The sequence below is a fragment of the Lathyrus oleraceus genome, chromosome 7, assembly GCF_024323335.1.
Source record: "Lathyrus oleraceus cultivar Zhongwan6 chromosome 7, CAAS_Psat_ZW6_1.0, whole genome shotgun sequence".
In the NCBI taxonomy this organism is placed as follows: domain Eukaryota; kingdom Viridiplantae; phylum Streptophyta; class Magnoliopsida; order Fabales; family Fabaceae; genus Lathyrus; species Lathyrus oleraceus.
Window position 1 is genome coordinate 244,038,808 of NC_066585.1, and position 23,914 is coordinate 244,062,721.

Here is a 23,914-nt window from a genome sequence, read left to right on the forward strand (position 1 = left end):
CCAGTGAAACTTACGGTTTAAGGTTCAAGTGGTTCAACCTACGGTCGAACCGTGTATTAAATAAACTAATAATATAAAATTAAACTTCATAAATATGTCACACATAATCATATGTTCACAATTTAATGAAATAAATATTTTAAAAATTCATTACAAATTTAATACAACAATATCGATAATACATATAATAACATAACATAGTTCTACACTTCATTTTTCAACATTCATTTAAGAACAATTTGACCAAATTAAGGAATTACAATAAAATAAGTTAAGCTAATTCAAATCAAAATTAAAATAATATAATATAATAACTAAAATAAAGTTTAAATAATTAAGAATATCTAAATTAAATAAGATAAAATACCAAAAATAAATAATATAATATACTTTATTAAAAAAAGAATTTAAATTTAATTATGACAAATAAATCTTAATTGACAACAACAAACAATATTGATTTGAATGACAATCAATATTGAGTTAGATATCGTGATTATGTTTGAAAGAGGCAGCGTGATAATGATGAAGTGTGGTTGAAAGAAAAACTATAATGGAGTGATAAAACTTAGAATTTTGTTTGATCGTAAAAAATTATGGAATTTTTTTTTTTGTGATTGGGAATGTATTTTAAGTTTTGATATTGACATATTAAAACTTATAATTTTTTTAAAAAATGACCAATTTGATGAATGTTTTTGAACCGGACGGTTTTACAAAACCGACTCCGGTTCTTTGTTTCGAATGGTTTTGGATGGTTCAATTCAGTTTTTCAGGTTTTACTCCGGTTTTGATCCCCTAACGGTTTTGAAAGGTTAATCCAATCAGATTCATCTTTGGTTCCTCGTTCAATCGGTTGAACCGGCCGGTTCGGTCCGATTTTTAAAACATTTGCTCAAACACATCCTTAAAAATTTAAAAGATACTGTATGTTTTGAATAAAGATGGTCATTACTATTCTATGATTCCAATGCGTGATGATCATTAATATTCTTTTAAATATAAAAATAAGATATTATCTCAGTTTTTTCATAATATGCACTAGCCTCTTCTAAATTTACATGCCAACAGAACTTTTAAGTGACAGACAGAAAAAATTTGTAGGTAAATGTTCCTTATACTTTATACTATTACTAAAAATTAGATAGGTGACAGAAATATTTGAATAGACCTCATGATAGAGTATTGTATATTTTAAAACTAAAGCCGATGAATGTACTTTTCCTAATTAATTATTATATAAATCAAAACTCAACTATAACAGTATAATATTTATTAAAATCCAAATTCATAATACAAATAACTATCTCCAAATAAGCAATCATCTATGCAACATGTTGTTCAATGTAAATATCAGGGTAAATATTAGGGGCGGCAAAACGGGCTCGATTCGTTGGGCATGTCCGTTTTGCCCGCACTTTTGTGCGGGGATGACCAAGGATTTAGGCCCTCACCCTCAAATGTGTCTGTCCCGTCCCGCCCCGTTTTTTACGCGGACTTTTGCGGACACCTGTATTTACATAAATTTTTACATTTTTAGGCTTAAAGAGTACAGTGTCCGCGGACTTTCCCCGCCCCGTCCTCACTTTTTTGCGGAGCGGGTCTAAGTTTTAGGCTCACATCATCAACTATGACCGCCCCGCCCCATCCATTTTTTTGCGGGCTTTTGCGGGGCGGGCCTAAACGGGGCTGACATACCCGTTTGCCACCCCTAGTAAATATCAGGGTTATGTGTAGAACCTCAAATTTATTAAAATTATATTATATTTAAATAAAATTATATAAAATATTTCTTAAATTAAATCATAATTAAATATTATCTTCACTTATTTTGTCATGATTAAACTTTAGTTAATTAAGACATTCAAATTTTAATATGGCTCTAATAAATATACCACTGTTATCAAATTTTAATATGGCTCTAATAAATATATCACTGTTACCAAACTTTAATTGATAATAAATGTCATTCTCAAATGTTAATGTAAAAATAATTGATAGTAATAAAGAAAATGTAAAATAATTAGTAGCTAAATATTTTATAACCATGAATTTTGGTTAAACACAGTGTCTAAATTAAGTTAAATATTTTTTTAAAAAAACTTAAATAATATTAAAATGTAATATAACACTGAATAACACTTTTAATTGGATGATCAATAACTGCTGAGCTAAATTTAAGGAAACTCAAACGTTCACCAAACAATTATTACTTTTTCAACTATATTTAAATTTAGGCAAAATGGATGGATTGGATGGATATGGATTGGATCGTTAATGGATGGATCAAAACAATCCATTAGTCCATTAACAATCCACTAATTTCTTTTTAAAAATATCCAATTCAATCCATCCATTAAGAATAAAATTCATCCAATCCATCCGTTATCATATTTTTAGTGGATGGATATCCATCCATCCATTTTATTTTCTTTGAATTCTTTTTTTGAAAAAAATCACTTATTTTTTTGAAAAATTTATTTTTTTCAATTTTATTTTTGAATAAAACAATATCAGTTTTTTTTTTAAAAAAAACATTTTTTTAAAAAAATAAATATATTTTTGTATTTTCGAAAAAAATAATTTAAAAATCGTTTTTTTTATTTTCGAAAAAAATAATTTTTTTATATTCGTAAAAAAATAAAACTTTCGAAAATAAAATCAAAATTTGGTATTTTTCAAAAAAAAAAAATTTAATTTTTGAAAAAAAACGATTTTTTGTATTTTAACAAAAAATCGATTTTTTGTATTTTCAAAAAAAAAATTTAATATTTAAAAAAAAATATTTTTTTTAAATTAAATAAAAATGGATTGGATCAATCCATGCTTATAAATGGATGGATTGGATCAATCCATTAATTTAATTTTTATGTAGTCGATGGATTGGATAGATTTTTTGATGGATGAATTGGATGGATTTTCTTTTAATGGATCCAATTGTCACCCCTATATTTAATTATCACAAAATATTAGATATCAATGTGACCCCTGCATTATCGTCACACCCTCTCTTTCACCTCTTGCGTTGCTCTCTTCATTGGTATGGTAATTGCTTTATTATGAAAATTTTGCAGGGAATTGAAATTGAAATTAATAAAAGTTTCTTCCACGGACTAATTTGGTAAATATAAGGGAATCTCTATTTCATACAACATAGTCCCAAGTGTTAGAATATCTGCTACAAATATTGAAACAATTAGAGTCGTAGTTGTGTTATGTTTTAGGAGGTTTTAAGTAAGCTAACAACTATTAGGTCTTATTTAACCGCAACTTAACTGTCACAAACTTTGATATATTTTCGGTAGCCCGACCTTAAACACGACTCTGACTAGAGCAGGCTGCTACAATCTCTTCAACTGATGTGCATAAGATCCAACGACATAATGTAGGCAACATGACCGATATGATTACCGACTTACCTCAGGGCATTCTTCTTCATATTCTTTCTTTACTTCCAACCAAAGATGCTGTAAGAACTTCCATTTTAGAAAACAAGTGGAGGCACTTGTGGACTTACTTACCTGTCTTTCATTTTGGAACTATATGACTCAAACCATCCAAATCAGAAAAACACTCCAAATTGTCTCTTAGATCTAGTTGGAAGACTATTGCACAAGTCTAATAACATAATAAAAAGGCTTGGCGTTCAAATATTTAAAACTAAGGTTGATAGAGACAAAGTTAGTTCTTTAATATCTTCTGTTGCGAAGCATAGGGTCCAATATCTTGAACTTTCTCTAAGTGATCAAAATGATAAGTTTGTGTTACCGCCTAGTTTCTCAGCTTTTGAGTCATTGAATGAACTACATTTAGGGCTCATGTTCACTCTACATATTCCTAGTGGTATTCGTTTCCCTAACTTGAAGAAATTAGTAGTTTCAGAGGTTACCTTTTCGAATGAGAACTCAGTTCAACAACTTTTCTCCGGGTGCTCTATTTTACAGGAGTTGGACTTATGCAATTGTTATTGGAAGAACATAGAGCATATCAATGTTGCAATTCTCATGTAAATTAGTTTTTCTGCCTTTCTCTATTGTATTCCATATTATATATAATCGTATCAATAATTACCGGTAATTACAACTTATAATGACAAATATTCTATTGTCTAATTTATGTAATCTATCATAGGAAAATAGATAATTTACAATAAAGATTAAGATCAATTCCTATTAACATCTCCCCTCAAATTGATGCGGCTGATCAATAAGCATCAATTTGCTAACAAGAAACTGATGGCATGGTCGCGGAACAGCTTTTATAAGAATATCTGTAACCTGAAGCTGAGTACTGACGTGAGGAAGTGCTATAAGTCGGTCATCGTAGGCATCACGGATTGAATGACAATCGACTTCAATATGTTTGGTGCGTTCATGAAAGAAGGGATTCGCAACAATCTGGATGGCACTGTTATTGTCGGCATAAAGTGATGTAGGCTCTGTTTGAGGAAATCCAAGTTCAACCAAAAGACCATGTAACCAAATAATTTCTGAGCAGGCAACCGACATTGAGCGATACTCAGATTCAGTAGAGGATTTAGAGACTCTTGCTTGCTTCTTACTTTTCCATGAGATCAACGAAGAACCAATAAACATGCACCAACCAGTGACAGATCGACGAGTATCCGGACACCCGGCTCAATCTGCATCACTATAAGCACTCAATATAGAAGTTATTCCAGTGGGAAAAAATAGACCACGATGAGAGGTTCCTTTCAAATAGAGAATTATACGACGAACTACTGCCAAATGAAGATGCCGAGGAAAATGCATGAACTGACTTACTTGTTGAACAACAAAATATATGTCAGGATGAGTAATAGTTAAGTAATTAAGGTTGCCCACAAGTTGTCGATACAATAAAGGATCTGGCAAAAGATCATCATCATCACGGTGATATTTAACATTAACCTCGAGAGGGGTATCCACTGGATTAGGTGCTTCAAGATCAACCATAGAAATCAAATTTGTGGCATACTTGTGTTGATGGAGGAAGGTTCCCTTGGACGTAGAATGAACCCCAAGACCAAGAAAATAGTGTAGATTACCCAGATCTTTCATGTGAAATGAGGTTTGTAACTATTCCTTAAGTCGCTGAATGGAAGCATGATCAGAACCAGTAATAATCATTGTAGCACCTCAAATTTGCACCTACCATTTTGTACATACATTTTCATATTAGTTCATGACATAACATAGTCCATTGCATAGCATTGCATTGTCCTTTGCCCAAGTGCAAGTCATCAGACAAAATTAGGTCAAGATGATCAGGAGATCAGTCAAGCAAGCAAGCATGTGCAATTCCTATTGAAACAAAGCCTTATGATTGGTTCATCAAGTTCATATGATCTAGGGATCATTTTGAATTGGTTTGGCCAAAGATTGGATGTTCAGAAGTCATCAGTCAAGCTGAAGTTCATCTGAAACCCTAGAAAGTCAACCAAAGTCAACTGTGCCTGAAATCAAGGATTTGAAGGTGGGAGATGGTTTGAAAGGCTTCATTCATGTCCACACAAGTCTCATTTGACATTTCAAAGATCAAGATTGAAGAATTTGAGGTCAGATGAAAAAGTTTCCAAAAATAGTAAGTGACCTGTAATTGGAAACTGCCAAAAATGGAAAGTTCTTCTCCTCAAATTTACATCATCATACAAGCTTCAAATGAAATTTTGTCCAACATGAAAGTTGAATATCTTGCTCTCACCTTTCCAAAAAGTCCAAGAACACTCATTTCTCATTTGTGGTTGGCAAGTTATGATCAAATCATTGTCAAGAATTTTTGAACTTCAAAGTGGCATAACTTTCAAACCATTTGGCCAAATTAAGTGAGGTTTTTTGCTACAAGTCACATTTGACATGTTCTATCCAATTCCTTCATCACATTCCATCAAAAATCATCCAATCAAAATGGCATTTTTCAAGTGGCTTGAATTTAAAAAAGGAGGGGTAAAAAAGTGACTTTCAATTTAAGCATTTTCTACACATTCTACCAATTGCATCTGACTGAAAATGATATTTGGAGTTTGCTTAGGCCCATTTTCGTGCACTGTAGCATGCACTCCATGCACATGGAGGTGATTTTAGCATTTGCACATAACACTTGCATTCATTAATCCTTTTGGTTTAGCTTAAGTTTGATTAGTAAGAATCATTAACAGATGGTATAAATGGATAATTCTAACAGAAAACACATTAGCATTCACCACAAACTCAGTTCTAGATCTAAGAATTGCATTTTCTCTCCATTTTTCTTTTCACTTTTTCTGCAAGTTTCTTCCAATCCCTTGCCATTTCCACGACTGAATCATCATCCACAATCATATTGGAGTTGGATTAAAGCTGGAATTCATCACTGTTGAAGCTAGAGCAGCACTGTTACATTGAGCATCCTCACATGGCAGTCGGATTTTTGAGCACGATTGAGCATTGCTGAGCTAGGATCATCCTTCCATTCACCTCCTGGAGCATCATTGAGCTGCTGTTTCTACATTCCAAGGCCAAATAACCACGGATTCAACATTGTCCTCACTTGAAGGTTGGAATTCGATTTTAATCATTGTTGAAATCATGCTATGCTTCTTGTAGATCCTGTTGCCATGAGTACAATGAACTTTGAATCGTGGAATTTCATCATGTATTGAATGAGATATTGTGATTTGAAGATTGGTTGTTAGATCTTCTTTTGTTCGATTTGTTCACATGAGTTTGAATTAGGCTAAATAATTGTTGTTTTGATGATGTACATGATGAGACGAACACAATGATATATCACTTGTCCATGTTTTTGAAATTTTGTTCATGAGCTGGAAATCTGGAAGAACAATGATGAACATGATGAAACCCTAGCCAAATCGTTTCCAGATCGTGATTGGTTGTGTTCTTGCATGCGTTTCGCGTTTTTGCTCCATGAAGCGAATTACAGCGCGCCACCTCACTAAGTGAAACGCGGCGTTTCACTTAGTGAGCTTCGTAATTACAAAACTGCCACTGCGTCACATATTAAATCAATTATTTCATTTGGTTTTCCATTTTCATTTCATTTTGGTATGCTGACTTTAGAAAATTCATAACTCATCCAATTTTTATCCAAATCACATGAAGTTTTTTATGCCATGATCCTTGTGATGTCCTGAATTTTTTGATGATTTTTAATAATATTGTGCACGGCTGGAAAAAATAAATGCCTAGGGTTTGCTTTGACATGTCATCTTGTGCACCATGCTCACTCTTTTGCTCATAAAATGATGATGCTTCATTAGAAATTCTTGAAATTTTTTGTGCATATTCTAGACATGTTCCTGGTCATTTTGATATGTGGTTTGTAATTTTTGAGTTCCTGGATTGAGAGTTATGACATGATCTTTGGAGGTGTTACATTTTATGCCATGCCATGATTTGTGCATCTTCTTGATTTTATTTTTTATGCTTGTTGAACATGATTTGCTCTGGATTTTTTCATGAGAATACTTGTGAATGTTGAGAATACATGTGAATTTTTCTGGAATTTTTGAATTCATTTCCTATTTGATTGGGATTTTATTTGCTGTTTAGTCATTTGTTGACTTTTTGTGATACATGTTCCCATTTGATTTGTGAAATTCTGGTTATTAATTGGATGGATGTGAAATTTGGCATGAATATTGTGAACATCTTGAAGTGAATCTTGGTTTTAGTCCCATTCATTTATCATGTTTGATTGCTGTTTTATGATTGGTTGAAGTTGATGCTTGTTTTGATGCCATGAATGAGCTTGCTTGAACTTGTGTTGATTTTATGAATTTCATTGACTTGCTTCCCTTGATCCAAATGAGCTGAAATTTGGTATGATTGACATGTTATGGATGCTGTTTGATCATGATTTTTTTGAAGATTTATTGAAATGCTTTGGTATTGATTTGATTGTGATCATTCTGTTTGGTCCTTTGAGGTTGCAAATTGCATGTGTTGTGCCTTTTCCTTCATGAAATGATAATGATGAATGATATGAATGTGAAACCACCTGGATTTGTTTCCTAATTGTTTGATCTTGATTTTGGATAAGTTTCATGTTCTGTTTTGACCTTTTGATATCATTTTGACCCTAGTCTTGTACTAGTGGTTTGTGCTCTCACATTTGAGTTGTGTTTTAGGTTAATAGCACAATGGCCTATGCTTGATGATGCTTACTCAATTGGAGTTGACTTGTTGCTTGTTCATGACTAACTTTGACTTTGTTTTGTAGGTTTTAAAACTTGAGTTTGTGCCATATGGCTTGCACCCTTTGTGCATTGTGATTATTGTTTGCCTGTACAGATTAACTGTTGATCTTTGCTGTTTGATTTTGGTTTGTCTGAGTACTAATGGTATTTGATTGATTTCAGGTACATTAGTTGCTTTAGTTCCATTGAGAACTTGCTTTGCTTTGCTTAAGAGCATTTGCATTGAGGTATAACATCCTAACTCCATGTAGTTTGGAAGACCTGGCCTGTTACTTGGCCAGGCACCTGTCTGAAGTCCTCCTTAAGAGGCAATGTTTGTGTTTGTTTACATTTGTCCTTGTACATATCCAAAGACCTCCTAAGTGAAGAGGCATTGGCAGATACCAGGGATGTGCAATCCATCCCCTGCTATTCTGTGTGTTATCTGCTTTGCTCACACCACTGTGTTGATGCATTGCAGATACTAACCCAAGATCATTGTACATTGTGTCAGTCATATGTGTAGACCCAGGCCAGGGATAAGAGCTGTGAAGTCTCATCTTCACTCACCTTTCATCTGCTTCACCCTAACTCTCAATGTTAGGGTTAAGAGCTAACCTCACCCTGATACAGTGGTTTGTTTGTCGAGGTTGACATGACCCCTCGACTAAAACCTAACCTTGATTGAGCCAACTGATTGCATATAGTGTGTGCTATTTGTGCTTGTGTGTTTGTTTTAGCTTGCTTCCTGTGCAAGTTAGGTTTAGTTTGGCTTGCTTCCTGTGCAAGTCATGTTTAGGTTAGCTTGCTCCCTGTGCAAGTTAGATAGCAACCTTGACTTAGGGACGATTTTGCATGATAACATCTAGGCTCGAGTCGTAGTCTCCCTAGTTGTGTCTCCCTCTGTTATCTGGTTAAGCTAGTCCTGTGTCCCTCTGTAGGGGAACTACGTCGCCCTGATCCTCATACCTGATGAGGTACGTAGGCAGGAGATGAGCAGATCTCTCCGGACGCCCTTTTTGTTTTGTGTTGTGTGTGTCAGGAGATGGATGTAAGACCAGCGATTGGCATTCCGTATCCTCTTGTTGTGTGCTTGGAGTCCGGTATAAGTCCATCAAGTGGCATTTGGTTTCCAGTGTGGGTGTGTTTTGGTTCGGAATCTGATGTAAGTCCAGCGACTGGCATTCGGATTCCATGTTTTCCTGTGGTTTTGTTTGCGTGCGTGAGCCGAGCCACGGATGCTCTGATTCTTCTTAGTCCGAGAAGATACGTATGCATAGGATGCGACATCCTAGCGAGCATGTTTTCCCCCAGTCCGAACTACTTTGACTCTGATGTCTATGCTTGATTGACTAAGTAGGCCCAGGATGCGATATCCTGCCGAGTCAGTCTTGTTTGTTTTCTTGTGTCTCTTTCAGCCAGTGTTTGTTTGTTTATGAGCAGTGTTTTAGCAACCACTTTCCTTCCTTTTGTGCGTGGATCCCGTCGAGTACGACGGATGCGTAGGGGTGTTAATACCTTCCCTTCGCATAACTGACTCCCGATCCCATTCTCTTTGGTCACGAGACCATGCTTTTTCCAGGTTTACTCTGAGCGTTTCCTTTCCCTCCTTTGGGATAAATAACGCACGGTGGCGGCTCTGTTGTTCTTGTTTCCCGCCGGTTTTTCGCGTAATGCGACAGCTGGCGACTCTGCTGGGGAGTAGAGAAGTTGACCTCTTGCTGGTCCATCTTCCCTAAGCGAGTCTCTCCTAGCGCTCTCTAGTTTAGGGTTTTGGTTGCTGTTTGCTGTTATTTATTGCATTCATTTGTATATATGTGCATTTATTGTTTGCATTTATGTTTGCATTCATTCATATTCATTGTCCATCTGGCTGGCTGGTTGTCTGTTTCTCTCTGTTGGGGTGGGAGTTACTTGAGGTAAAAGGCCCAATACCCAGGCCATGAGATCTAGGATACTTAGGAATAGAGTGATTCATGGGAAGCGGGTGGTATTGCGCCACTTAGAGGAACATTGATATCACGAGCAGTTCAGACCCTGGTGGGATATTTTCGTTGCATACTTCGGGTGTGTATATGATGATATTCTGCGAAAGGTTATTTATGCTGCGTTTCTCTCGACCTTACCCTGGCCTAGACGACACCCGTGAGTGGGGAGGGTTTGATGATTATTACAGGTACTGTTGCTGACTTGTTGGTGACTGGTTGGTGACTCTTGGTACTGATGGTGACTGTGAATTATGGACATTTATTTCTGGGACGCCGGAGTTCTGTCCGTGGTTTATCAGCGGGTTCCGTTTATTTCGGATTCCCCGGGTTGAATTTGAGAGTACCTGTTCAGAGGATCTGGCTGTCATCCGTTCAGTGGATGTTCCTGTGATGATAGTGATGTAATCTCTAGTCCCGTTTATTTCGGAATTCTCCAAGTCGGATTTATGGTGACTCAGTTGACTGTGACTGGTTCAGAGAATGGGTCTTCAGATGACTTGGTGGCACAGTGACCTGCATTCATGCATTTGCATCATTCCCATCCTGCATTCATCTGCATTCATCTCATGTCTACCCGTACTCAGGGTCCATTTCGATTAAGATTCTGGTTGAGAGATATCTAGATGTCCGAATGTTGTTAATGAAAAATTGTCTGTCTCAGTGACGCCAGAATCAAGGGACAGAATTTTCCTGATACGGGTAGACATTGCATGTGTGAGTCATACTAACCCATTTGCTGTTTTGTAGGTGTCAACCGGTGCACATAGCTCGTTTGCTCAGATTTCCTGCTAGGGGCAACAAATCCAACTGATGGATCCACCCAGCGCCGACATCCTCGAACTGAAAAAGATGATGAGAGAATTGCTCGGTGTTGTGCAAGGGCTTGCCTTGGGGCAGAAAGCCATGGCTGAGAGATTGGAAAAGATTGAGAAGTGGCTGAGGGAGGAGAAAGTTCAGGGAGAGGATCCGTCACCCGAAGCAAACAATCCCTCTGGCACTGTAGTAAAGGAACCTTCTGGCAGTGGTCTGCTCAAGAAGGGGGTTGAGTCAAGTGGTGTGCCAGCAAAGAAAGAACGCGGTAAGGATCGTTATCACCCTTATGCTGCCACTGTAACCACTCCTGTTAGTAATCCACCTGTACCACTGCAACAACTGCCACCTCAACAGAAAGTTTTGAAAGCTAAGAGCCAAGTCAAGAAGGGGAAAGAGGATCGTCAGTTTGAGGAGCCACCTGTGACTTATACCCTTCTGTTCAGGAGGTTGAGGTATTTGGGGTTAGTCCGGCCGAGGTTATTGATCCCCGTGGAACGGCAGCAGAGGCCTCCAAATTATGATGAAAATGCCAGGTGTGAGTTTCATTCTGAGATGCCCGGACACAACATTGAGGGTTGTAGAGCTTTCAAGCACGTCGTCCAGGATATGGTGGACTCCAAGACCATCAGCTTGGCATAGATAATGAATGGCAAGGTCAACCCCGTACCCAGGAAGGGTCCTGTAAAAGTGAAGATGGTGAAAAAGGACAAAAGAGGAGTGGAGGTGACTGAGGAGAATCAGTTAAGGGTTCCAATGTCTATGGTCCCAAAACCTCTGATGCAGGACGGAGCTTTCCCTGGTGTTGATAATTGTTGTGCGGCTGTCGCCACAAGTGAGCGTGCAATGATGAGGGAGACGACTCAGAAGATGTCGGAAGTAGAAATGGACGGTGGAAAATTTGAAACACCAGGTCAGGCAGTGGAAACAGTCCAGGTGGAGAACGCCTTTGTGGTTGAGAAAGAGAAGAAGTTGTTCATTTCTTCGTATAAACAAGCCCTGGAAGTGGTAAAGAACAGAGAAGCCCAAGGTTAGGGAAGGATCATTGACATCGTGGTAAAAGCAGACATGTTTGGGGTCGATTATCAGCCAGATCAAGAGTCGTCTAGACCAAACAGAAGATGTCGCCCACCGTACGCCTTTGTCAGTGCAGGAATGTTGGATCCTGATCATGCTTGTTCAGCAAGTGAAGAGATTGACCGTGACCGCAAGCTCGAGGCGTGGATAAAGTCGTGCGTACCAGGAAACTGGAAGGTCTCCAAAAGCATCACTGTCGCTCATCCGGAAGTGTAGTATTTCTGGTTGTTAATTTTGTTTGCATGAAAGCCATACGTTTTGCCCGAAACGTAATGGTCCATTGTAAGGGCCATATCATGTGTTTCATTATGCAACATTTTGCATCAGTAATAAATGGATGTTTTTGTGATTAAAAGCGGTGTTCCCTGTCTTTCAATTATTTTTGCAGTTTGTTTTTTTAAAAAAATAATAATAAATGGCAATGGTTATTTTCATTTTTTCTTTCCTTTTGATCTGTCTTGTTCCGACCTCAAAAGTGATTGTCCTCCTGATCTCATTGATAACAATTCGGTTACACCTCTGTATGACTTCGACAATCCGATCTATCATGCCGAAGAATAAGGCGAAGAAGATTGTGATCTGTTGGAAGACTAGCCAGGTTGTTAAGACAAGAGGAGAGGGTGATTCAACCGCACGAGGAGCGATTCAAGATTGATACTCCAGACACCGCCGAGGTCAGAAAGTGAAAATTGAGGTCGCTTTAGAGGCGAGTCGAGAGCAGAATGGTAGCACTGTTGAAAGAGCATGTGGATACCTTTGCCATGTCATGTCAGGATATGCCAGGGTCGGATACTGTTGTCGTTGTGCACAAGCTACCATGGAGAGAAGACTGCCCTCTAGTGAAACAGAACATTAATGCCACGTATCAGAGTGACTTTGTTTCATGATATGATTCATCGTAGAATCAAATGCTATGTTGATGACATGATAGCAAAGTCCCAAGCAAAAGAGGGGCATCTAGTGGATCCTGGCCGAGCTGTTGGACCAGTCGAAACAACTCAGACTGAGGTTGAGTCCGAATCAGTGCACTTGTGGAGTGCTGTCCGGTAAGTTGCCAAGGCTTATTGTGAACGAAAGAGGAATCGAGGTCGATCCTGCTAAAAAAAAAAAAAAAAGAAAGGAAAAAAGAAATGAAAAAAAGAAAAAAGCAATGCAAGAAACGCCTAAACCGAAAACAAAAAAAAGAGCAAACGGTCAGGAGGATATTGCCAAAAGGGCATTGGAAAAAGAATAAGTTGTAGGAACCTTTGATTCTGTTAATCTGGTACTGGACAACCCTCGAGGGGTCTATGAGGTGCATATTGTGTCAGCATGACGAGTCTTGTCGAAAAGAGGCTGCAATTTACCTTAGCAAAAAGTTTATCGACTGTGAAACAATACACTCACTGCTCGGAAAAAAAACTTGATGTACTTTGGCATAGGCTGCTCGCCGACTGAGACAATATGCTGGTTCATACCACTTCGTGGATGTCCAAGATGGATCTGATCGAGTATGTGCTTGAGAAGCTAGCATCGACTGGATGGGTTGCGAGATGGAAAATACTTCTGATCGATTCATGATATACAGCCCATTGATGATTATCAACCCAGGAAGTTTGAGTTCCCTGATGAGGACATCTCGAGGTACTCAAATCGAAAGATTGAGAGTGACCGATCCCGGAGGAGGGGCCTGACCCTGAATCCGAACGGATTCTGATGTCTGATGGGGAGAGTTTAAAGTGAATGAGTTAGTGCTCCCCCGATAACATTTGAATGCACCAACGATGGTGGCTGAGTACGAAGTTGGCATCCTGGGTACCGAACCGCGGTGCGTGCATCTACTGGGGCAACGTCTTTCTCATTCAGTATGGGCTGGAAGTGATATTACCTACTGATATTATCTACTGAAGTCTAGGTCCCATTGTGAAGAGCCCTGATGAATGAAATTAGAGAAGGCTGAGTAGATGAGGACTCGGTATGACGCGTTGAGCCTGATTGAGGAAAAAGAGGCTGGCAGTTACTCGTCATGGGGCAGTTGTACCCAGTGAATGAAGCGTGTTGTTAACCAAGAAGTGCGACCTCGTGGGTATCATGAGCATGGTGTTGAAAAGGATCCTTCCTCCTCAACGATCGTGGGGCAAGTGGATAAACAGTTATGAATGTCCATTCGTAGTCAAGAAGGTTTTCTCTAACAGAGCCTTGTTGCTGACGACCACGGATGATGAGGATTTTCCATCCCTTGTGAATGCAGACGCAGTTAAAAGACACTTCGTGAAAAATTGACCCGCTGGACAAAAAAGAAAAAAGTCCAGGCAAAAAGGGGCATCCCGGCGAACCAAAAAAAAGAGAGAAAAGGTTCGGGCAAAAGTTAGGGATAATAAAAGAAAAGAACTGTACACCCGGCAAGTCGAAAACCCCGCAAGGGCGGCTTGGGCAAAAAAGGGTATTCCGGTGGACTGAAACCCGAAAGGGCGGTCCAGGCAAAAGAGGGATTGAAACGAACAACTGCGTCCAGCATGATCGTTTGTGCTTGAGATATGACTTGGATAATCTCCGACAGAGATCGATCAGAAGCATCTTGTTCAGAAGGCCGAAAGTGCGGAAAGTCTCGAGGACATATGGGGCGTAACCGAGTTGGAACCCGATGAGATCATGGTTTCACATTGCCACTAGGATAGATTTTTTCCTTTTGTGCGCAATCGTCTCTTTTCAGGGATTGCTTCCTGTGTGTTGCTCGGTTTTGAGCCATTTCCTTTTTCAGTCAACAAAATGCGTGTTCAGTCAAATAATTTTGTTTTTGTCTTCATTACCGCTTTGATTGCGAAAACATCCGTTTATTTTGATAAAGAATGTTTGCATTTTGAAACATGGAGATCCCTTCCGATGCATGCTTATGAGATTGAAATCTGGAAATCTTATTCGGAAGTTTGAGTGACCGAGGTGTTGAAATGTTGGCACGCCTGAGGCACGCCTGGGGCACGCGTTTATCTGACAATCTCCTGTGCAAGTGCTGTTAGATATCTTCATTCACTTGCCGGTGATAATGTGAACCCCTTTGACAAGAGCTCCCTGCAGAGCCCGACCAGAGGCAAGGGATAGACGAACGGTGAAAGGACGGTGAGGGATTAAGACGACGATCCTGGAAGGTTAATCAAGAAGACTCTTCAAAGTCTGATGTTTGGAAAGTTTGCATGAATCCCAGGAGTTCGATCTCCATGGAGTACGGACGATTCGGGAATGCAAGATGATGGAGCAGAAAAATCCAGACGAGTCTGGGAGTTCTCAAGAGTAGAAAGTCAACACTGTGGTGAGATGATGATTACCAGTGTTCGATAAATCGACCGACATCCTATGTCAAATAAGCTGTATCTCCCCAGTGGGTTTGAGGGTGTTGACTCCGCGGCATATGTCAAGATCAGGACCTCCCCAGCAGGGTTGAACGTGATTCCCCAACAGACATTTCCCCAAGTCAGTATGGAAGCTATCAGAGCTATGTTCCCCTGCAGAAGTGTCTGTGGATAGTGCCTGCTATTCCCCAACAGATCTAAGGATTGCCTACCCCAGCTGAATGCCTGGCAGGTGCTTCCCCAGTTGAGTTCCCCACTGAGGTGGAAGGATATTGTATTTTCAGTAGAGTAAACCTGTTACCCAGTGGAGGTGTTCCCCAGCAGTTGGGTTTTAGGTACTGTTATCCCCAGCATGGTCGTGAACGTCTTCCCCACCAGAGTTGCTTTCCTCAGCAGGATGGTGTGGGTCTTTCCTCAGCTAGTTCCCCGAGTGGAGCGGGTTTCAAAGAAATATATCTCCAGCAGAGTTTACCCTACCTGTGGATAGGATGAGTTTTTCGTAGCAGCTGCATCCCCGGCTGAGTCTATCCTACTTGTGGATTGGGTGGGCCGTCCCCAGCGGAGTAGCAGTTATCCCCTGTAGCAGAGTTTACCCTACCTGTGGATAGGATGAGTTTTTCGTAGCAGTTGCATCCCCGGCTGAGTCTATCCTACTTGTGGATTGCGTGGGCCGTCCCCAGCGGAGTAGCAGTTATCCCCTGTAGCAGAGTTTATCCTACCTGAGGATTGGTTGAGTCTTCCCCAGCGAAGTCGCTTTATCATTCCCCGGCAGAGTTGCCTTGTTTACTCCCCAGCAAGTTGTTTGTTGATTCCCCAGCGGAGTCATATTGGTTGCTTCTCAAGCAGAGTCCCCGAGTGGATTTGGATATGATGAAGGATGTACCCCCCGGCGGAGTTTATCCTTTCCCCAGCAACAGTGTTGTTTTCTCCAGCATGAGTGAGAAGTCGGTGCTTTCTCCGCAAAGCATTCCTCAATAAGAGTCTCCCCACAGAGTTGGAGTATCTGATCAGTGTTGGCTCCCCGGCCAGAGTTTTTCATCATTTGCATTTGGCATATAATGATCATCGCATCCTCAAACGCGTAGCATTTCCATTCATATGGAGCATTACGCCATAGAAAAATTCAAACATATGCATTCATGTGTTCAAAACCCTAATCAGACCGTGTCCCCGGCAGAGACGGATTACTGTTCAACATCTGTACAGCACGTTTGCTACATTTGCTCCTGACGGTGTTCAGGAGTGATTCCCCTCAAAGAGGTTTATTTCCTCATCCGTTGGTGAAAGGAAAGCCTGATTCTCCCCAGTGAGACCCCTGCAAGTGTGTAGCCTGGCCCTGACATATGTAGATGTCGTCCTGTCAGCACCCGCGCGTGTTGTTTCCTTGGTGTCGGTAAACACCATCTTTCGGTGATTTCCCAGTCATGCGTAAGTGTCTGGTCTTCCTTGGTGTCGGTAAACACCATCTTTCGGTGCTTTCCCAGTCATGCGTAAGTGTCTGGTCTTCTTTGGTGTCGGTAAACATCATCTTTCGATGTTCGTAACATCGTTCTCCTTCCCTAGTGAAGCTTTCCTCCTCTCCGTTGGTGTCGATAAACGTCGAGTTTTTCCCAATTGTCCGTTGACTGTTGGTTGTGTTCATTATCCCCAGAAGAATCCTCCTCTCCGTTGGTGTCGATAAACGTCGAGTTTTTCCTATGCGTCCGATGGCGTATAGTTGCTTATTCCCCACAGATCATTTGGCAATGCCTGATGATTCCCCTCAGAGTTTCCTCCTCTCCGTTGGTGTCGATAAACGTCGAGTTTTTCCTAGTCGTCCTATGACGTCTAGTTGTACCCTTCCCCATGCGGATTTACCTCTCCGTTGGTTTCGATAAATGTTGAGTTTTTCTCATTCGTCCGTTGGCGTGTGATTGTATACCCTATTCCCAGTCATTCGTTAATGTCTGGTTGATTCCCAGCCAGAATCCCCAGTAGAGTCGTCGGTGACGTCCTATTTGGTTTCAGGTTGTTGTACCCTTCCTCAGTGAAGTGGATTCTCCTTCTCCGTTGGTGTCGATAAACGTCTAGCTTCTCCCTTTCGTCTGTTGATGTCTGGTCGAGTCTTCCCATTCATCCGTTGATGTCTGGCTTACCTCTCCGTTGGTCTTGGTAAACGTCGAGTTTTTCCTGGTCGTCCCCAGTTGGCTTACCTCTCCGTTGGTCTTGGTAAACGTCGAGTTTTTCCTGGCCGTCCCCAGTTGGCTTACCTCTCCGTTGGTCTTGGTAAACGTCGAGTTTTTCCTGGTCGTCCCCAGTTGGTTACCTCTCCGTTGGTTTTGGTAAACGTCGAGTTTTTCCTGGTCGTCCCCAGTTGATTTACCTCTCCGTTGGTTTCGGTAAAAGTTGAGTTTTTCCCATGTCGTCCGCTGACGTATGGTTGTATCCCTTCCTGGTCGTCCCCAGTTGATTTACCTCTCCGTTGGTTTCGGTAAACGTTGAGTTTTTCCCATGTCGTCCGCTGACGTATGGTTGTATCCCTTCCTGGTCGTCCCCAGTAGATTTACCTCTCCGTTGGTCTTGGTAAACGTCGAGTTTTTCCTAGTTGTCCGTTGGCATCTAGTTGTGATTTCTGTTCCCATTCATCGTCGTTGTGATGTCTGGATGTGGCCGAATCCTTTGAGAAGAAAAACCAAAAATACCCAGTAATAAATATTAGATCCCAGTGGACGTTTCCATTGGTGGATCCCGGCATTGTGCAAATTCTACGGTTCTTGGTATTCAATCCCTGTTTACCCTGAAAGTCTGACAGTCGTTGCTCTCATCCGTTCGGGTTCCCAGTTGATTGAATAGGGGCAGCTGTAGCACCTCAAATTTGCACCTACCATTTTGTACATACATTTTCATATTAGTTCATGACATAACATAGTCCATTGCATAGCATTGCATTGTCCTTTGCCCAAGTGCAAGTCATCAGACAAAATTAGGTCAAGATGATCAGGAGATCAGTCAAGCAAGCAAGCATGTGCAATTCCTATTGAAACAAAGCCTTATGATTGGTTCATCAAGTTCATATGATCTAGGGATCATTTTGAATTGGTTTGGCCAAAGATTGGATGTTCAGAAGTCATCAGTCAAGCTGAAGTTCATCTGAAACCCTAGAAAGTCAACCAAAGTCAACTGTGCCTGAAATCAAGGATTTGAAGGTGGGAGATGGTTTGAAAGGCTTCATTCATGTCCACACAAGTCTCATTTGACATTTCAAAGATCAAGATTGAAGAATTTGAGGTCAGATGAAAAAGTTTCCAAAAATAGTAAGTGACCTGTAATTGGAAACTGCCAAAAATGGAAAGTTCTTCTCCTCAAATTTACATCATCATACAAGCTTCAAATGAAATTTTGTCCAACATGAAAGTTGAATATCTTGCTCTCACCTTTCCAAAAAGTCCAAGAACACTCATTTCTCATTTGTGGTTGGCAAGTTATGATCAAATCATTGTCAAGAATTTTTGAACTTCAAAGTGGCATAACTTTCAAACCATTTGGCCAAATTAAGTGAGGTTTTTTTGCTACAAGTCACATTTGACATGTTCTATCCAATTCCTTCATCACATTCCATCAAAAATCATCCAATCAAAATGGCATTTTTCAAGTGGCTTGAATTTAAAAAAGGAGGGGTAAAAAAGTGACTTTCAATTTAAGCATTTTCTACACATTCTACCAATTGCATCTGACTGAAAATGATATTTGGAGTTTGCTTAGGCCCATTTTCGTGCACTGTAGCATGCACTCCATGCACATGGAGGTGATTTTAGCATTTGCACATAACACTTGCATTCATTAATCCTTTTGGTTTAGCTTAAGTTTGATTAGTAAGAATCATTAACAGATGGTATAAATGGATAATTCTAACAGAAAACACATTAGCATTCACCACAAACTCAGTTCTAGATCTAAGAATTGCATTTTCTCTCCATTTTTCTTTTCACTTTTTCTGCAAGTTTCTTCCAATCCCTTGCCATTTCCACGACTGAATCATCATCCACAATCATATTGGAGTTGGATTAAAGCTGGAATTCATCACTGTTGAAGCTAGAGCAGCACTGTTACATTGAGCATCCTCACATGGCAGTCGGATTTTTGAGCACGATTGAGCATTGCTGAGCTAGGATCATCCTTCCATTCACCTCCTGGAGCATCATTGAGCTGCTGTTTCTACATTCCAAGGCCAAATAACCACGGATTCAACATTGTCCTCACTTGAAGGTTGGAATTCGATTTTAATCATTGTTGAAATCATGCTATGCTTCTTGTAGATCCTGTTGCCATGAGTACAATGAACTTTGAATCGTGGAATTTCATCATGTATTGAATGAGATATTGTGATTTGAAGATTGGTTGTTAGATCTTCTTTTGTTCGATTTGTTCACATGAGTTTGAATTAGGCTAAATAATTGTTGTTTTGATGATGTACATGATGAGACGAACACAATGATATATCACTTGTCCATGTTTTTGAAATTTTGTTCATGAGCTGGAAATCTGGAAGAACAATGATGAACATGATGAAACCCTAGCCAAATCGTTTCCAGATCGTGATTGGCTGTGTTCTTGCATGCGTTTCGCGTTTTTGCTCCATGAAGCGAATTACAGCGCGCCACCTCACTAAGTGAAACGCGGCGTTTCACTTAGTGAGCTTCGTAATTACAAAACTGCCACTGCGTCACATATTAAATCAATTATTTCATTTGGTTTTCCATTTTCATTTCATTTTGGTATGCTGACTTTAGAAAATTCATAACTCATCCAATTTTTATCCAAATCACATGAAGTTTTTTATGCCATGATCCTTGTGATGTCCTGAATTTTTTGATGATTTTTAATAATATTGTGCACGGCTGGAAAAAATAAATGCCTAGGGTTTGCTTTGACATGTCATCTTGTGCACCATGCTCACTCTTTTGCTCATAAAATGATGATGCTTCATTAGAAATTCTTGAAATTTTTTGTGCATATTCTAGACATGTTCCTGGTCATTTTGATATGTGGTTTGTAATTTTTGAGTTCCTGGATTGAGAGTTATGACATGATCTTTGGAGGTGTTACATTTTATGCCATGCCATGATTTGTGCATCTTCTTGATTTTATTTTTTATGCTTGTTGAACATGATTTGCTCTGGATTTTTTCATGAGAATACTTGTGAATGTTGAGAATACATGTGAATTTTTCTGGAATTTTTGAATTCATTTCCTATTTGATTGGGATTTTATTTGCTGTTTAGTCATTTGTTGACTTTTTGTGATACATGTTCCCATTTGATTTGTGAAATTCTGGTTATTAATTGGATGGATGTGAAATTTGGCATGAATATTGTGAACATCTTGAAGTGAATCTTGGTTTTAGTTCTATTCATTTATCATGTTTGATTGCTGTTTTATGATTGGTTGAAGTTGATGCTTGTTTTGATGCCATGAATGAGCTTGCTTGAACTTGTGTTGACTTTATGAATTTCATTGACTTGCTTCCCTTGATCCAAATGAGCTGAAATTTGGTATGATTGACATGTTATGGATGCTATTTTATCATGATTTTTTTGAAGATTTATTGAAATGCTTTGGTATTGATTTGATTGTGATCATTCTGTTTGGTCCTTTGAGGTTGCAAATTGCATGTGTTGTGCCTTTTCCTTCATGAAATGATAATGATGAATGATATGAATGTGAAACCACCTGGATTTGTTTCCTAATTGTTTGATCTTGATTTTGGATAAGTTTCATGTTCTGTTTTGACCTTTTGATATCATTTTGACCCTAGTCTTGTACTAGTGGTTTGTGCTCTCACATTTGAGTTGTGTTTTAGGTTAATAGCACAATGGCCTATGCTTGATGATGCTTACTCAATTGGAGTTGACTTGTTGCTTGTTCATGACTAACTTTGACTTTGTTTTGTAGGTTTTAAAACTTGAGTTTGTGCCATATGGCTTGCACCCTTTGTGCATTGTGATTATTGTTTGCCTGTACAGATTAATTGTTGATCTTTGCTGTTTGATTTTGGTTTGTCTGAGTACTAATGGTATTTGATTGATTTCAGGTACATTAGTTGCTTTAGTTCCATTGAGAACTTGCTTTGCTTTGCTTAAGAGCATTTGCATTGAGGTATAACATCCTAACTCCATGTAGTTTGGAAGACCTGGCCTGTTACTTGGCCAGGCACCTGTCTGAAGTCCTCCTTAAGAGGCAATGTTTGTGTTTGTTTACATTTGTCCTTGTACATATCCAAAGACCTCCTAAGTGAAGAGGCATTGGCAGATACCAGGGATGTGCAATCCATCCCCTGCTATTCTGTATGTTATCTGCTTTGCTCACACCACTGTGTTGATGCATTGCAGATACTAACCCAAGATCATTGTACATTGTGTCAGTCATATGTGTAGAAGGGTTCCCACCTTCTGAACCCACACATTCTTGTCTTAAGCTCTCCCAGGCCAGGGATAAGAGCTGTGAAGTCTCATCTTCACTCACCTTTCATCTGCTTCACCCTAACTCTCAATGTTAGGGTTAAGAGCTAACCTCACCCTGATACAGTGGTTTGTTTGTCGAGGTTGACATGACCCCTCGACTAAAACCTAACCTTGATTGAGCCAACTGATTGCATATAGTGTGTGCTATTTGTGCTTGTGTGTTTGTTTTAGCTTGCTTCCTGTACAAGTTAGGTTTAGTTTGGCTTGCTTCCTATGCAAGTCATGTTTAGGTTAGCTTGCTCCCTGTGCAAGTTAGATAGCAACCTTGACTTAGGGACGATTTTGCATGATAACATCTAGGCTCGAGTCGTAGTCTCCCTAGTTGTGTCTCCCTCTGTTATCTGGTTAAGCTAGTCCTGTGTCCCTCTGTAGGGGAACTACGTCGCCCTGATCCTCATACCAGATGAGGTACGTAGGCAGGAGATGAGCAGATCTCTCCGGGCGCCCTTTTTGTTTTGTGTTGTGTGTGTCAGGAGATGGATGTAAGACCAGCGATTGGCATTCCGTATCCTCTTGTTGTGTGCTTGGAGTCCGGTATAAGTCCATCAAGTGGCATTTGGTTTCCAGTGTGGGTGTGTTTTGGTTCGGAATCTGATGTAAGTCCAGCGATTGGCATTTGGATTCCATGTTTGCCTGTGGTTTTGTTTGCATGCGTGAGCCGAGCTACGGATGCTCTGATTCTTCTTAGTCCGAGAAGATACGTATGCATAGGATGCGACATCTTAGCGAGCATGTTTTCCCCCAGTCCGAACTACTTTGACTCTGATGTCTATGCTTGATTGACTAAGTAGGCCCAGGATGCGATATCCTGCCGAGTCAGTCTTGTTTGTTTTCTTGTGTCTCTTTCAGCCAGTGTTTGTTTGTTTATGAGCAGTGTTTTAGCAACCATTTTCCTTCCTTTTGTGCGTGGATCCCATCGAGTACGACGGATGCGTAGGGGTGCTAATACCTTCCCTTCGCATAACCGACTCCCGATCCCATTCTCTTTGGTCGCGAGACCATGCTTCTTCTAGGTTTACTCTGAGCGTTTCCTTTCCCTCCTTTGGGATAAATAACGCACGGTGGCGGCTCTGTTGTTCTTGTTTCCCGCCGGTTTTTCGCGTAATGCGACAATCATATCATCAACATATAAAATAAGCATAACAACATCCGCAGATGTGCTATGAATAAATAAAGAGGAATCATATTGACTTTGAGTAAAGGAGAACCTAAGTAGAGTGAAGCGGAATTTCTCGTACCATGTGTCGCAACCTGAAAAATTTAGTGTGCGAAAAAACAACCGACGAAAGAAAATGACAGAAGAGTCGCCACCGTGCGTTATTTATCCCAAAGGAGGGAAAGGAAACGCTCGGAGTAAACCTAAAAAGAGGAAAGAAAAAGACAAGGTCTCGCAACCAAATCTTGGGTTCGGGAGTCGGTTATGCGAAGGGAAGGTATTAGCACCCCTACGCATCCGTAGTACTCTACGGGATCCACTTTTGTAGTTCTTGTCTAAAGGGTGTGAGTTTATCTTGTGCTGTTTACTAAAAAAGGGGTTAAATGAAAATGACTCGCGCGGGTGTCGCATCCACTGCATACGTATCTCATATGAATATGAGAATCAGAGTCTTCGTAGCTCGGCTGACCTATGGGTTGGGGGGTGTGTGCTCGCTAAGACATCGCGTCTTATGCCTACGTATCTCATCTGGAATGAGAATCAGAGCAAGCCGTAGTTCGGCTAACTACGGGGTTATGGATTGGGTTTTGGATGAACGACGTTACTACGCAATCTACCGGATGCTCGACCTTTGGAGACTTACTCGTCTGTAGTAGAAGGAGTAAACGTGTGTTTAGGAGAAGAAAAATCAATAGGTTTGCTTGCGTTATAGGAACGCGCATGCAAAAGGGGTCCTGGACGAAGGAACCTGCATAAAGTAAACACAAAAACATTGCCTCCTATCGAGGTCTTCCAGCTAGGAAAACAGTAAAATGCGGGAAAAATATAAAAGTACCACACGGATGAAGATCCGAGGTAACAACAATTAGAGGAACGATAAA

The 23,914-nt window shown here is 40.0% G+C and overlaps 1 pseudogene; it reads left to right on the top strand.

Moving 5' to 3' along the window:
• Window positions 1–744: 744 nt before the first annotated feature.
• The window catches only part of LOC127103212 (F-box protein At4g22280-like), a 41,450-nt pseudogene continuing 18,280 nt past the window's right edge, over window positions 745–23,914 (top strand).